The sequence below is a fragment of the Saccopteryx leptura genome, chromosome 1 (assembly GCF_036850995.1).
Source record: "Saccopteryx leptura isolate mSacLep1 chromosome 1, mSacLep1_pri_phased_curated, whole genome shotgun sequence".
NCBI lineage: Eukaryota > Metazoa > Chordata > Mammalia > Chiroptera > Emballonuridae > Saccopteryx > Saccopteryx leptura.
Genome location: NC_089503.1, coordinates 351,657,393 through 351,671,671, shown reverse-complemented (window position 1 = coordinate 351,671,671; position 14,279 = coordinate 351,657,393). Strand labels below are relative to the sequence as shown.

Sequence of the window (14,279 nt, the reverse complement as noted above, 5' to 3'; positions counted from 1 at the left end):
GAATTTCACAAAAGAAATCAGACTGTGACAAGAGAATCTAACTGTAATACAAATGTATAAGACAACTTACTAAAGCAGGAAGAGAGTGAGGGGGGAAGGTGCAGACCGAAGTAACTTTGGAGACGAATGGCATCTGTAAAACTGAAAGCAAAAGAAACTGCACATATGTACTATACTTTAGCTGTCATTTCCCATGGAGGTATGGGTAAGAATTTCTGATACTGCCTGACAAGGCAGTGGTGCAGTGGATAGAGCGTCGGCCTGGGACTCTGAGGCCCCACATTCAAAACCCTGAGGTTGCTGGCTTGAGCATAGGCTAACCAGCTTGAGCGCAGGGTTGCCAGCTTGAGCGTGGGATCCTAGACATGACCCCATGGTCACTGGATTGAGCCCAAAGGTTGCTGGCTTGAAGCCCAAGGTCACTGACTTGAGGCTAAAATCACTGGCTTGAACAAGGGATCACTCACTTTGCTGTGATCCCCGGTCAAGGCACATATGAGAAAGCAATCAATGAACAACTAAAGAACCACAACAAAGAATTGATGCTTCTCATCTCTCTCCCTTCCTGTCTGTCCCTATCTGTCCCTGTCTCTGACCTCTATCTCTCAAAACAATTAATAATAATTAAAATAAAAATAAAGTTTTGGATTATAACCCAAAGTATAAAAAAAATACTCATGAGTCCATACTGATATAAATAAATGATTACATAAACTAATAAAGAAGAAACAAATGTCCTATACAGAAGGATTTTAAATAAATTATGTAGATACTCAACTTTAAGCATAACTCCCCACTCCTTAAGTATAGGCTATGCCTAGTCACTTCGTTCCAAAGAGAACAGCCTGGAAAGGGGAAGGGGGACAGATAAGGAAAAATAACTGTACAGTGGACAATCCTGAAAAACACAACTCTCGCCAGGTGATCAAAGTCAACACCAACAGTCATTGTATTATTGATAGGATACATCCTTGATATGATATGAAGAAAATGACACTTGACCTCTGTGATATTTCTCCCAAAAACTCATAACCCCTGTTGTTGTTTTTTTGTTTGTTTTTTCACGTCAGAAGGGTACTGTGCCAACGTCGTAACAAGTTTTGAGGGAGGCCCAATCATCACACTTATGAACCAAAAAAGGATCTAACCCCTGTTTAATCATGAGGAAAACATCGCACAAATTCCAGTAGAGGGGCAGCCTACACTACATCTGGCCAGTATTTCTCAAAACTGTTACAGTCATCAAAACCATTAAAAGTCTACAAAGATGTCACAGACGAAAGGAGCCTAAGCAGACAGTGATAATTAAATGTAATATAATCCTGGAACAGAAAAAAGACTGTAAGTAAAAATTAAGAAAATCTGAATAAAGTATGAACTTTAATAATTGGTTCATTAATTGTAACACATATACATTTGTTAACAATGTATGTAATTCACTTAATAGTAGGAGATGTTAATAGGAGAAACTAGGGGCATATAATATAGAACTTGACTACTCAATTTTTCTATAAATCTAAAATTTCTAAAAAAAATCTATTAATAAAATTAAATAGAAAATATTTCTAAATGAAATGATATATCTAGAACTTGTCTCAAAACAATCTAGATATAGGGAATGTGATAAAACAAGATTTTTGGTAATTGTTGAAGGTGAATAATAGAAAGCTTGGGTTCATTAGACTATTTTCTCTTTCTCTGTTGATATTTGACATTTTTTATAATAGAAGGATTAAGAAAAAAGGATGAGCCCTGGCTGTATAGCTTAGTTGGTTAGAGCATTGTCCCAAAGTGCAGAGATTGTCAGTTCGATCCCCAGTCAGGGCACATACAGGAGCAGATCAATGTTCCTGTCTCTCTCTCTCCTCTCCCTTCCTCTCTCTCTAAAATCAATACAATAAACATTTAAAAGAAAAGAAAAAAGGATGAGTTACATCTATATGCTCAGATAGGGGAGGGGGAAAAAGTCTAAGAGTAAATTATGAAGAAGAGTGGATTAGAAAGGGAAATTATACTTATCCTCTTATATCCTTCTGTTTATTTATACAGGGGTGAGCAAAAGAAAATTTAGTTGTGAATACATAAAACACAGAGTTTATTGTTTTGAGTTAATAAAGCTATTGTAGCCTGACTGGTGGTGGTACAGTGGATGGAGCATTGACATTGAGATCCCAGGTTCAAACCCTGAGGTTGCCAGCTTGAGCGTGGGCTTATCCAGCTTGATCATAGGCTCACTGGCTTTAATGTGGGGTCACCGGCTTGAGCATGGGATCATCAACATGACCCCATGTTCTCTGGCTTGAAGCCCAAGGTCTCTGGCTTGACCCCAAGATCACTGACTTGAACAAGGGGGTCACTGGCTTGGCTGGAGTGTTCCCCACCGCTATCAAGGCACATATGAGAAGCAATCAATGAACAACTAAAGTGTTACAACTACGAGTTGATGCTTCTCATCTTTCTCCCTTTCTGTCTCTCTCTAGAAAAAAAAGCTATTGTAACAATCATCACCTGTGTATCTTTTTCCACGTGAGCAACTATAAACCTACTTTTGCCAATTCATGTATTTATATGTACATTTTAAAAATACATTAATTAATTGGATAACTTGGCATACTTCCTACAAAGAAAAAGAAGTCTATTCAAAGGGCTATTCAAATGACTACATTTTAGTTGTTTCTCCAAACTCAAGGTGTCTTTTTAAACCCCTTACACAAAATAAACAGCTTTCCTCGTAATGAGCAGACAGGAGTCCCACAGGTTCCCTGCCTTGTGTTTTAGCAGTGCAGCTGGTTTACCCAGCATGCACCTAAAACAGTGTGAACACTCAGGCACTGAATTAAAATAAACCCAATCACATATTGTCTCAGAAGATGTTTGTTTTAAATAAAGTACATCAGTTTTAGATGCAAAGAGAAAATAAATCTTCCTATCTGCCAGCCTTGCTTATTGTTTCATAAATTAGGATCCATAAAGGTGGCAATAAAATCTTGGAAGTAATTTTAATAACTGGAAAAGCCCAACAGAGGTACATTTACAGAGAACGGAGCTGCTCTGGATAATAAAAGTGCCAGGTAGTTTGGGTGTTGTTTGTTGGTGGTGGTAACTGATACTGTGCTTCTTGGTTTCCTTCTGTCTGAAACTATAGCAGAGACTGTCTGGTAACTGCTCCCCTTCTGCAGAGCCGAGGATCTAGCAGCTACTGTACCAGAGAGCCCTTGAAATAGTCAAACACAGCAGGCTGAGACTCATGGCCAACCTTCCTATAAGTGAGAAAAATGATTTGATAAGTAGCAACTAAGAGAGCATGGCACTCAAATCTGGAGCCTCTCTCCCAAAATAGAATTTACATAACTTACAACCTACAACACAAAGGGCAGAGGAAATGAAAAAATCAAATGGTCTTCATAATCTTTATCCTGCTCTATATCACAATTCAACTGACCACTTTATAATGTTCCTATAAAAGCATAAAGAGCCTGACCAGGCGGTGGCACAGTAAATAAAACGTCAGACTGGGATGCGGAAGACCCAGGTTCAAGACCCTGAGGTCGCCAGCTTGAGTGCGGGCTCATCTGGTCTGAGCAAAAGCTCACCAGCTTGAGCCCAAGGTCGCTGGCTCAAGCAAGGGGTTACTCGGTCTGCTGAAGACCCGCGGTCAAGGCACATATGAGAAAGCAATCAATGAACAACTAAGGTGTTGCAACACGCAATGAAAACCTAATTATTGATGCTTCTCATCTCTCCGTTCCTGTCTGTCTGTCCCTGTCTATCCCTCTCTCTGTCTCTGTAAAGAAAAAAAAAAAAAACAAAAACATAAAGAGCCTGACCAGGCAGTGGTGCAGTGGATAGAGAGTTGGCATAGGATGCTGAGAACCCAGCTTCAAAACCCCAAGGTAGCCAGCTTGAGTGCAGGCTCACCAGCTTGAGCTCAGGGTCACTGGCTACAAAGTCCCCTAAACCATCTTAGACTTACTACAGGAAGAGGCTACAGAACTCCCAGAGACTGAGCACAGTTGTGAGACTTGTCCTCAAGTAAATGATAGTTACTATGCTGAAATGTGATGGGTAGGTAAGTAAAACCTGGAAGTTTTACTTTTTTTTTTTTTTTTACAGAGACAGAGAGTGAGAGAGAGGAATAGACAGGGACAGACAGACATGAACGGAGAGAGATGAGAAGCATCAATCATTAGTTTTTCATTGCGCGTTGCAACACCTTAGTTGTTCATTGATTGCTTTCTCATATGTGCCTTGACCGCGGGCCTTCAGCAGACTGAGTAACCCCTTGCTCGAGCCAGCGACCTTGGGTTCAAGCTGGTGGGCTTTTGCTCAAACCAGATAAGCCCGCACTCAAGCTGGTGACCACGGGGTCTCTAACCTGGGCCCTCTGCATCCTAGTCTGACGCTCTATCCACTGCGCCACCGCCTGGTCAGGCGGAAGTTTTACCTTTTAAACCCTTAATGATCTATGGGGAATTTTAAGATGAAGAGTGCATTGGAAAAGGTACTTAAAAATTCCAAGACAAAAGCCACTTTACTTACCTCTTAACTGAGACACCCAGAAACGGGGAGTATTAGAATGGGCATAAATAAGATTTTAGCTCTATCTAGTGGCCAACTCCTGAAACAAAAAATTTGCCAAATTCGCGAAGATGTGAGTGAGCATTCTTAATAGAAGGGACTTGGGGTCCATATGTTAAGTTAAAAGGGCACTAGGTGAAAAAAGCACGATCAAATGTTAGTCTTTGGCAGTGTAGCAGGGCTTCATTTCCTTTAAGGCTACTCTGCTACTTCCTTACAAAACCAAATTGTCTACAATGGTAACAATATGTATTGAGTCCATTTCGTTCCTCAAGCCTCTCCTTTCAGCTTCTGGCTCTGTGCTGGATGTCATCATCTTGCCACTTTGTATCCTCTCCTCCCTTCACCCTGCTCTGTGACGGAGGGCTGACTTGCATGCATGCATCAGTGGCCTTCTTGCTCTCCCTTTGGTTTAGGTTCAGTCTACGGGAGGCTCTGATAAGGGATGGAAGGTGAGAGGAGAGGGAGAACAGGGTATTTATGAACTCTTTTTTTTTTTTTTATTCATTTTAGAAAGGAGAGAGAGAGAGAGAGAGAGAGAGAAGAAGGGAGGAGCAGGAAGCATCAACTCCCATATGTGCCTTGACCAGTCAAGCCCAGGGTTTCGAACTGGCGACCAGGTCGACGCTTTATCCACTGCGCCACCACAGGTCAGGCCTCCTTTTTTTATTTAAAGATTTTATTTATTGATTTTACAGAGAAAAAAGAGAGAGGGGCGGGGGAGTGAGAAGTATTCATTCATAGCTGCTTCACTTGAGTTCATTGCCAGGAAGCCCAGAGCTTTGAACCAGTGACCTTAGCACTCCAGCTTGATTGACCCTTTAACCACTGCACCACCACAGCTCAGGCACTTCGTTTTTTTGAACTCTTAATCTGAGTAGTTTAGTCAGAGACCCCAAAGCTGAGAAAAATAGGTGTTAAGTACTCCCACATTGAACAAGAGAGAGCTAGAGCGTCTATAGAAGGCTGGCAAAGTAGGTGATCTCACAAATACCCAGCTCTACCAGCATTGGCTCATCACCCAACTCTAGGCTATATAAAGAAAGCTAAAGTTTCCTTTTAAAAGATTTTATTTATTGATTTTACAGAGAGCAGGGTGTGTGTGTGTGTGGGGGGGTGAGATGCTTTACTCTAGCTGTTCATTAGTTGATTGTCATATGTGCCTTGACCAGTCAAGCCCATGGTTTTGAACTGGTGACCTCAGTGTTCCAGGTCCACGCTCTATCCACTGCAACACCACAGGCCAGTCAAGAAAGCTAAAATTTCTGAGAAAGTGTTTCTTTAGAAAAACTTGTGCTCATTCCTATGGGATAGGGCTAGTGCTACTTCCCCAAACCCCTCCCAGACCAAGAGAGGTGTCTTCGAGAACCACCAGGAGATTTTGTTCAGTGTTCTCTGAAACTGATGGAACACAGAGACTGGTAGATGAGTCTTTAAACCTGAAAAAGTTTAAAGGCAAAGGGCCAGCCAGCTGCTCAGAAGGCAAAACAAGGAGAGGACAACCAATGAAACACTGAGGGCTCCTGTTGGTCAAATAAGTTTGTAAATGTGATATATATGTTTGCTCGCTTGTGACTTATATTGGGTGTGGGGGACAGGCTATAGGCAGGCCAGGTCGTTGTAGCCTGGGGTTTGGTTTTGGGACTAAGCTTTTCCCCACACCCTTGAATGATTGTATTATCTGGGTGGTGCACTCTCATGAGGAATCCAATTATGCCTTGGATGGGTGACTTTGTATCAGAGACTTCCTTGTTTGTATATTGGATTAAGGGATTTTGGTTTTCTACACTATAAAGTGGGGCAGACCAGGAGCTTGGCACACAGTTCCTGCTATCACAATTGCAGGGGCTTCCCTGATCCCTTGCCCTTCATGGGAAGAGCTGGTTTTCTGCTTTTCCCTTGTCTTCTTTTGTGGTTTGCCTGTCTTGGTGAGACACCAATAAATAGGATGGCCCCCCGTCCTCTGACTCCGCCATTTCTTTATCGTCTGCCTGAATCCAATGGGAACCTGCATGTGAATGGCCACGATGGCGGCTCCTGGCCTTACAACTGGCGTAGTCGGCAGGATTCAGAGATTGGTATGGAGCCACCATCCTTGATGGGTGGGATAGAGTACTGGTTGCTGCTCTGGCTCCCCATGGCTGTCCTTTTAGGGGCCATGGGCTACATGTTTTTTACTCAAGAGGAAACTGCCCGAGGTCAAAAGCTTCAGTATGAATTGAAAATAGAACGGCAGAAAAGGCTGGAATTGGAGCGAGCACTGGAGAAGGAATTACGGGTTCGCGAGTTGCAGTTTACCCTGGAAGTTGAACGTGTTCACCGGCAGTTGTTGGAGAAACAACTGCGGATTCAAGAGCTCGAGTCTCAGCTTCTGGCCAAAAGCCAGCAGCCACAGGAGCCTAAATGGTCACCAAAGGAGCAGCAGCATCCGTGCCGGTGGATTGGCTTTGAGTCAGCGGGAGCAGGCGCTTGCGACTCCTCTTCTGAGGATGAGAAGGCTCAGGCTGAAGCTGCCATACGCACACTGAGAGCCCGACCAGTTGTCGCCAAGAAGGTAAAAACCCAGCAACAAAGAGTCCCTCAGGGGCAGCCACAGCCTCCAGCCCAGGTAATGGAACACTCTGTGGTCCGGCCCTATACCCAGGCAGAGCTGATGGAGTTGGGGGCACAATTTAGGCAGAAACCTACTGAATCCCTGGTAGCCTGGTTACTACGATTATGGGATATAGGGGTGGATGGCATCATGCTCTCCGGAACAGAGATGGAGAAATTGGCCACCATTACCACACACTCTTCCTTGAGGCAGCGTCTTCAGAACTGCCATGGCAACCCAGGAGACCATACCCTATTAGAATGGGTGCTGGCTGCCATTCGTATGGTCTGGCAGAATGCTGGAGAACTGCCGGGGGCAACAAGTCGGTGGCAGTGCTACAGTGAGTTAGTAAAGGTCCTTCGAGAACTAGGTATGAAGAATGCTGTTTTCAACCCTGGGTCTCGTGGGCCAGACGAGGAAGTGTTTACGGCCAAAATGAGGGAATTTGTCCTTGCTAGCGCCCCGTCAGCCCTTTTTGGGTCACTGGTGGCCATCTTGGGCCCCTATGTGGGGCAGCCCATCAATGCAGTTACACAGATGGTAGCAGATTTGGGAGAGCTGGAGGCCGCTCGGGATCATAAAGCAGTGAGGGCTGCTGCCTATGTTTCCCCCCCAACTAACAAGGGAAACGGGCCTGTAAAGGTTACCCGAACACAGATGTGGGTAGACTTGATTGCGGCTGGAGCAGATAAGGGGAAATTGGATGGCCAGTCTAATAAAATTCTTTTGGAGCTTTGGCGGCAGCTTAAACCAGAACAGAAGTTCCAGCCACTGAGACGAAAGGCCCCAGCAGCTACCAATAAAACGTTTGGTGCGCGCACAGCTCGGTTACAAGATTATATGATAGAGACGGCCGAGGGAGAGGGGAACTCCCAAGACCCACTGTACCAGTTTGAATAGGAAAAAGGCCGAGGGACCCGTCTAACGGGGATGGGCGGGGACCGGAGGCCACATGTGGAACTGGCTATCCACTGGTCCCCTTCCAATGTACAACAGGTGTTGGCCTTGGTGGATACAGGTGCAGAATGTTCCCTTCTCTATGGAAACCCAGAGCGGTTTGCTGGGACCCCAGTGGCCATTGACGGTTATGGGGGCCAAACTGTTCAAGTGAAGCCAATAACTATTCCATTGGGGATAGGGAGACTGCCTCCTAAGCCATATAAGGTGTATGTATCTCCTATTCCTGAATATATTTTGGGGGTAGATGTCTTGCAAGGACTGTGGTTGGAAACTACAGCTGGGGAGTTCCGGCTGCGGATCAGGGTTGTGAAGGCATTATTGCGGGGACATGCATCACATTCCCCTTTGCAATTACCCGTCCCTCGGCGTGTGACTAACACCAAGCAGTACCGCCTGCCAGGTGGTTATGAAGAAGTCACAGGGACAATCCTTGAACTAGAAAAGGTGGGGATCATCCGGCCAGCACACAGTCCTTACAACTCCCCAGTATGGCCTGTGCGCAAAGCAGATGGAACCTGGAGAATGACAGTAGATTACAGGGAACTTAATAAAGTTGTTCCCCCTTTGCACGCTGCTGTTCCTTCGATAGCTAACATGATGGATCGGCTAAGCCATGAGTTGGGGACATACCACTTTGTGGCAGACTTGGCCAATGCTTTTTTCTCTATTGATATAGCCGCAGAGAGTCAAGACCAATTTGCCTTCAGTTGGGAAGGGAGACAATGGACCTTTACAGTGTTACCCCAGGGCTATTTGCATAGCCCCACCTTGTGCCATGGGCTGGTGGCTGCTGACCTGGCTAAATGGAAACAGCCAGAGGTAGTCCGCATGTACCATTATATTGATGATATTATGCTAACTAGTGATTCTCTTTCAGAATTGGAGCAAGCAGTCCCTACCCTGCTATCCCATTTGAAAGCATGTGGCTGGGCAGTTAACGAGAACAAATTACAAGGACCTGGGTTATCTGTTAAATTCTTGGGAGTTGTCTGGTCGGGTAAGACAAAAGTTATCCCTGACGCAGTTATAGATAAGATTCAAGCCTACCCCGTGCCCACTACGGTAAAACAGTTACAGGAATTCTTAGGTTTGTTGGGGTATTGGCGAGCATTTATACCGCATTTGGCTCAGTTACTACGCCCCTTGTACAACCTTATTCGAAAGGGGGTTCGCTGGGACTGGACTGAGCAGGCGCAAGGTTCATTTGCAGCTGCTAAGAGAGCTGTCAAGGTGGCACAGGCCTTGAATGTGTTTGATCCTGCCAGGCCCTGTGAGCTGGATGTTCATGTAACCTCGGAGGGGTTTGGGTGGGGCTTGTGGCAGCGGACAGAGCGCCTACGGCAACCTATTGGATTTTGGTCCCAATTGTGGAAAGGTGCTGAAGTTCGTTACTCATTAGTAGAGAAGCAGCTGGCAGCTGTGTATGCTGCCCTCCTGGCAACTGAGAGTATTACAACCACAACACCAGTTACAGTCAAAACAACATACCCTATAGCTGGATGGGTGAGAGATTGGGCAACTAAACCACGTAGTGGTATGGCCCAAATGTCTACCCTGGCCAAGTGGGGTGCCTATCTGCAACAACGCTGTGCTCTTAGCACCAGCCCATTGAGGGCAGAACTGCAGGAAGTCTTGGGTCCAGTCACCTATGCGACTTTAGAGTCAGGTGCAACTGGGGCTCAGGAGGCAGAACCTGAGATCAGTCCCTACCAGGAGGGGCGGGTGCCCATCCCCGAAGATGCCTGGTATACTGATGGTTCCAGCAGGGGCCAACCTGCCAAATGGACGGCTATCGCCTTCCATCCGGCCACTGAGACTATTTGGATGGACACGGGTACAGGCCAAAGCAGCCAATGGGCAGAATTAAGAGCTGTTTGGCTAGTTGCCCATAATGAACCTTCACCTCTGGTGATCTGTACTGACAGTTGGGCTGTCTATCGTGGACTGACCCTTTGGATTGCTACTTGGCACATTAACCAGTGGATGGTAATGCACCGTCCATTATGGGGTCAGGCCATGTGGCAGGACTTATGGGAAATAGGACACCAGAAGCAGGTGACAGTATATCATGTGACAGGGCATGCCCCTCTAGCCCATCCTGGGAATGATGAGGCAGATACGTTGGCAAGGGTGCGATGGTTGGAGACTGCACCTGCAGGTGATGTGGCACAGTGGCTCCACCGGCGCCTGCTCCATGCAGGACAGAAAACTATGTGGGCTACGGTTAAGGCTTGGAACTTGCCTGTGTCCTATGCAGAGGTACTTGCAGCCTGTGAGCAATGTGCAGTATGTTCCAAGGAACACCCTCGGAGACCACTGGTGTCACCTGGACAGATCCAGAGGGGTCATGTCCCACTGACACGATGGCAGATAGACATCATTGGACCCTTACCAAAGTCAGAAGGGTACCAGTATGCAGTTACTTGTGTAGATACTGCCACCGGGCTGCTTGCTGCTTACCCCGCTCGTAACCCTGACCAGAGGGCAGTCATACAGGCTCTGGACCGCCTGAGTGCTGCATACGGGCGACCGCTGGTCCTTGAAAGTGACAATGGTACCCACTTCACTGGTTCAACGGTGAGGCAATGGGCTCAAAAGCTGGGGGTGGACTGGAAGTACCATGTTCCCTACCACCCCCAGGCTGCTGGTATCATTGAGCGTTATAATGGACTCTTAAAGCAGGGACTGCGACAGGAGGGGGGCACCGGCTCTCTTACTGGATGGACACGCCGCTTATGGACAGTACTTCGGATTTTGAATGAGCGACCTCGACGGGGAAGCCCAGCTCCAGTAGAGGCCCTCCTGCATCGGACAGCTGCCCCTATTCAGTTGCAGATACGCACCAAGGACATTTTACTCAAGCCAGGTTTCGGACAGCAGGGCAACGTGCTCTTGCCTGCTCCAACAGCCCTTCTTAAAGGACAACGGCTTCAATGGACTTGGCCCTGGACTGTACAGGCCCCCCATCTGAGATGGGTGGCCTTGTTGGCACCATGGGGAAAGGGGTTAGAGGTGGACCTCCAGTTAACTCCTTGGGCAACCAGCACCTGGCCACCTAAGGTAGAAGTGTATTATCCCTTGAGTGCTCAAGGGGACAGCATTTTGAAGGGCACCTTTGTAATTTCTTTATGGCCAATAATGAGTTCCCCTATTTTACTACACATAGAACCAGCAGATACTGGTGTATTGGCCAATAAGGTTTGGTATGCCCGCTCAGGGCGGCCTCTGGTGCCAGCTACGGTGCTGTCTGCAGACAAAACTCTGGCCTGTATTCTGCCAGAGGGAAAAGATTTGCCTCTCTTGGTGCCACTGACAGCTCTCTCATTTCGCCCATAGTTTTTGATCTGTTAATCCTATTGCTGTAGTTGGTACTATTTCTGTTTATGCAATGTATCCTACTCCTTGCACAGTGACCATCATGGAAGATGCCTGTGGTTTAGATTGTAAAGCGAGCAAAAGGGGTGGAATGTTGGTCAAATAAGTTTGTAAATGTGATATATATGTTTGCTCGCTTGTGACTTATATTGGGTGTGGGGGACAGGCTATAGGCAGGCCAGGTCGTTGTAGCCTGGGGTTTGGTTTTGGGACTAAGCTTTTCCCCACACCCTTGAATGATTGTATTATCTGGGTGGTGCACTCTCATGAGGAATCCAATTATGCCTTGGATGGGTGACTTTGTATCAGAGACTTCCTTGTTTGTATATTGGATTAAGGGATTTTGGTTTTCTACACTATAAAGTGGGGCAGACCAGGAGCTTGGCACACAGTTCCTGCTATCACAATTGCAGGGGCTTCCCTGATCCCTTGCCCTTCATGGGAAGAGCTGGTTTTCTGCTTTTCCCTTGTCTTCTTTTGTGGTTTGCCTGTCTTGGTGAGACACCAATAAATAGGATGGCCCCCCGTCCTCTGACTCCGCCATTTCTTTATCGTCTGCCTGAATCCAATGGGAACCTGCATGTGAATGGCCACGATGGCGGCTCCTGGCCTTACAGCTCCCCTTCCAGCAGGGCAGACATGAACATTTCCTGTGGACCTAAAAGAAAAAAGCCACCTTGAATCATTCTGGGGGGAAAAAAATATGCACCCCCAGAGAACTCCCTGGAGGGTGAGGGTCCTTTCCAGACTGTCGTAGTCCACTTGTGGGTTCCTCATAGCTCTGTGGATAAAAAAAGGGAGGGGAGGTTCCTATGGAAAGTAACCTTACCAGGTGATCCTATTATAAATTCCTAACTGGGGAGGTCACGGTGAGTAGTCACACAAAGATAAAAAAGATTTTATCTTTGCCTTAAGCAAGTTCTGTCCATTGTTTTTATGCATCTGTATTAAACACCCTCCCAGAGCACAGAATCTTAACTGTCCTGTAATCCAATCTGTCTTGCTTTCTCCCACTACCTTGTAATCTTCCTTACATGCCCTCCTTAGTCTCAAATGCATAAATAGAAACTGTTATTCCCACAAGCATTTATCTCAGTCTGTTGAGATCTTTTTCCAGGTATCTCCTTTGTTTGGTTCAAATAATTTTTTATTGAAAATTGCTTGTCCTACCCAGGTAGCTCAGTGGCTAGAGCGTCCTCCAGTGCATACAGGTCGCAGGTTTAATTCCCAGTCACAGCACATACAAGAAGCAAAAAATGAATACACAACTAAATAGAACAAGTTGATACTTCTTTCTCCCTCTCCCCCCCCCCCCCACCCTCTCTCTAAAATCAAGGGAAAAAAACATTTTTCTGATTTAAAAGAAATTGCTGCCTGACCAGGCAGTGGCGCAGTGGATGAGCATCGGACTGGGATGTGGAGGACCCAGGTTCAAGACCCCGAGGTCACCAGCTTGAGCATGGGCTCATCTGGTTTGAGCAAAAGCTCACCAGCTTGGACCCAAGGTTGCTGGCTCCAGCAAGGGGTTACTCAGTCTACTGAAGGCCCACGGTCAAGGCACATATGAGAAAGCAATCAATGAACAACTAAGGTGTCGCAACGAAAAACTAATGATTGATGCTTCTCATCTCTCTCTGTTCCTGTCTGTCTGTCCCTGTCTATCCCTCTCTCTGACTCTCTCTCTCTCTCTGTCCCTGTTAAAAAAAAAAATTGCTACTGGTTTGGAATTTTTATGTCACACCTCAGATTGAGGCCTTTTAACTGCATGTGCCAATCTGCAATGAATCTTCTCTGACTTGCCATTTATGACTGCCTCTAGCCCCTGGCTGATATAAGACTTGACTGGACATTTTAGTATCTGAAAGAGACCAAAAAAGGGGGGAAAAGGCTATGGAATCTGCTTGAGATATTACTCAAGGTGTGTGAAAGAGCAATTTGAGTAAATACAATGGGGACTGGTGAGAGAGAATAAAGTTACTTCTTGCTTTCATTGGGCCAAATGCAACTCAGTAAAATACTGGTTACACATACCTACTGGATACAAAAAAAAGGATGTTTAATAAGCAGATAGAGAAAAAGGATAAGAGCAACAAATATAGCTAGTATTTATTGAGTGCTTACTAAATCTGCTTGATACTTTTTTTGTAATTTGTATTTATTGATTGCTTTTAGAGAAGGAAAGAAACATTGATTTGTTGTTCCACTTATACTTTTCTTTTTTGTGTATTTTTTTAATTTAAATGAGAGTGGCCGTGGCCAGTTGGCTCAGTGGTAGAGCATTGATTGGCCCAGCGTGTGGAAGTCCCGGATTGGATTCCCGGCCAGGGCACACAGGAGAAGCGCCCATCTGCTTCTCCACCCCTCCCTCTCTTGCTTCTCTCTCTCTCTCTCTCTCTCTCTCTCTCTCTCTCTCTCTTTTCCTCCTTTCCTGCATCCATGGCTCCATGGAGTGAGTTGGCTCCCAGCGCTCAGGATGGCTCCATGGCCTCCACTTCAGGCACTAAAAAAATAGAAAGGCTTGGGTTGCAACAGAGCAAGGACCCCAGACGGGCAGAGCATTGCCCTCTAGTGGGCTTCCCCAGTGGATCCTGGTCAAGGCACATGCCAGAATCTGTCTCTGCCTTCCCTCATCTCACTAAATTAAAAAAAGAAAATTAAATGAGAGTAAGGGAGATAAAGAGACAAACTCTCGTATGCATTCAGACAGGGATCCACCTGGCAATCCCTGTCTGAGGCCGTGCTTACAATCAAGCTATTTTGATCACCTGAGGCA

General features: G+C 46.0%; 1 pseudogene; it reads right to left on the bottom strand.

The window, feature by feature from the left end:
- Window positions 1–1,064: 1,064 nt before the first annotated feature.
- On the bottom strand, window positions 1,065–1,143 carry LOC136389979 (small nucleolar RNA U13; annotated as a pseudogene).
- Window positions 1,144–14,279: the final 13,136 nt, after the last annotated feature.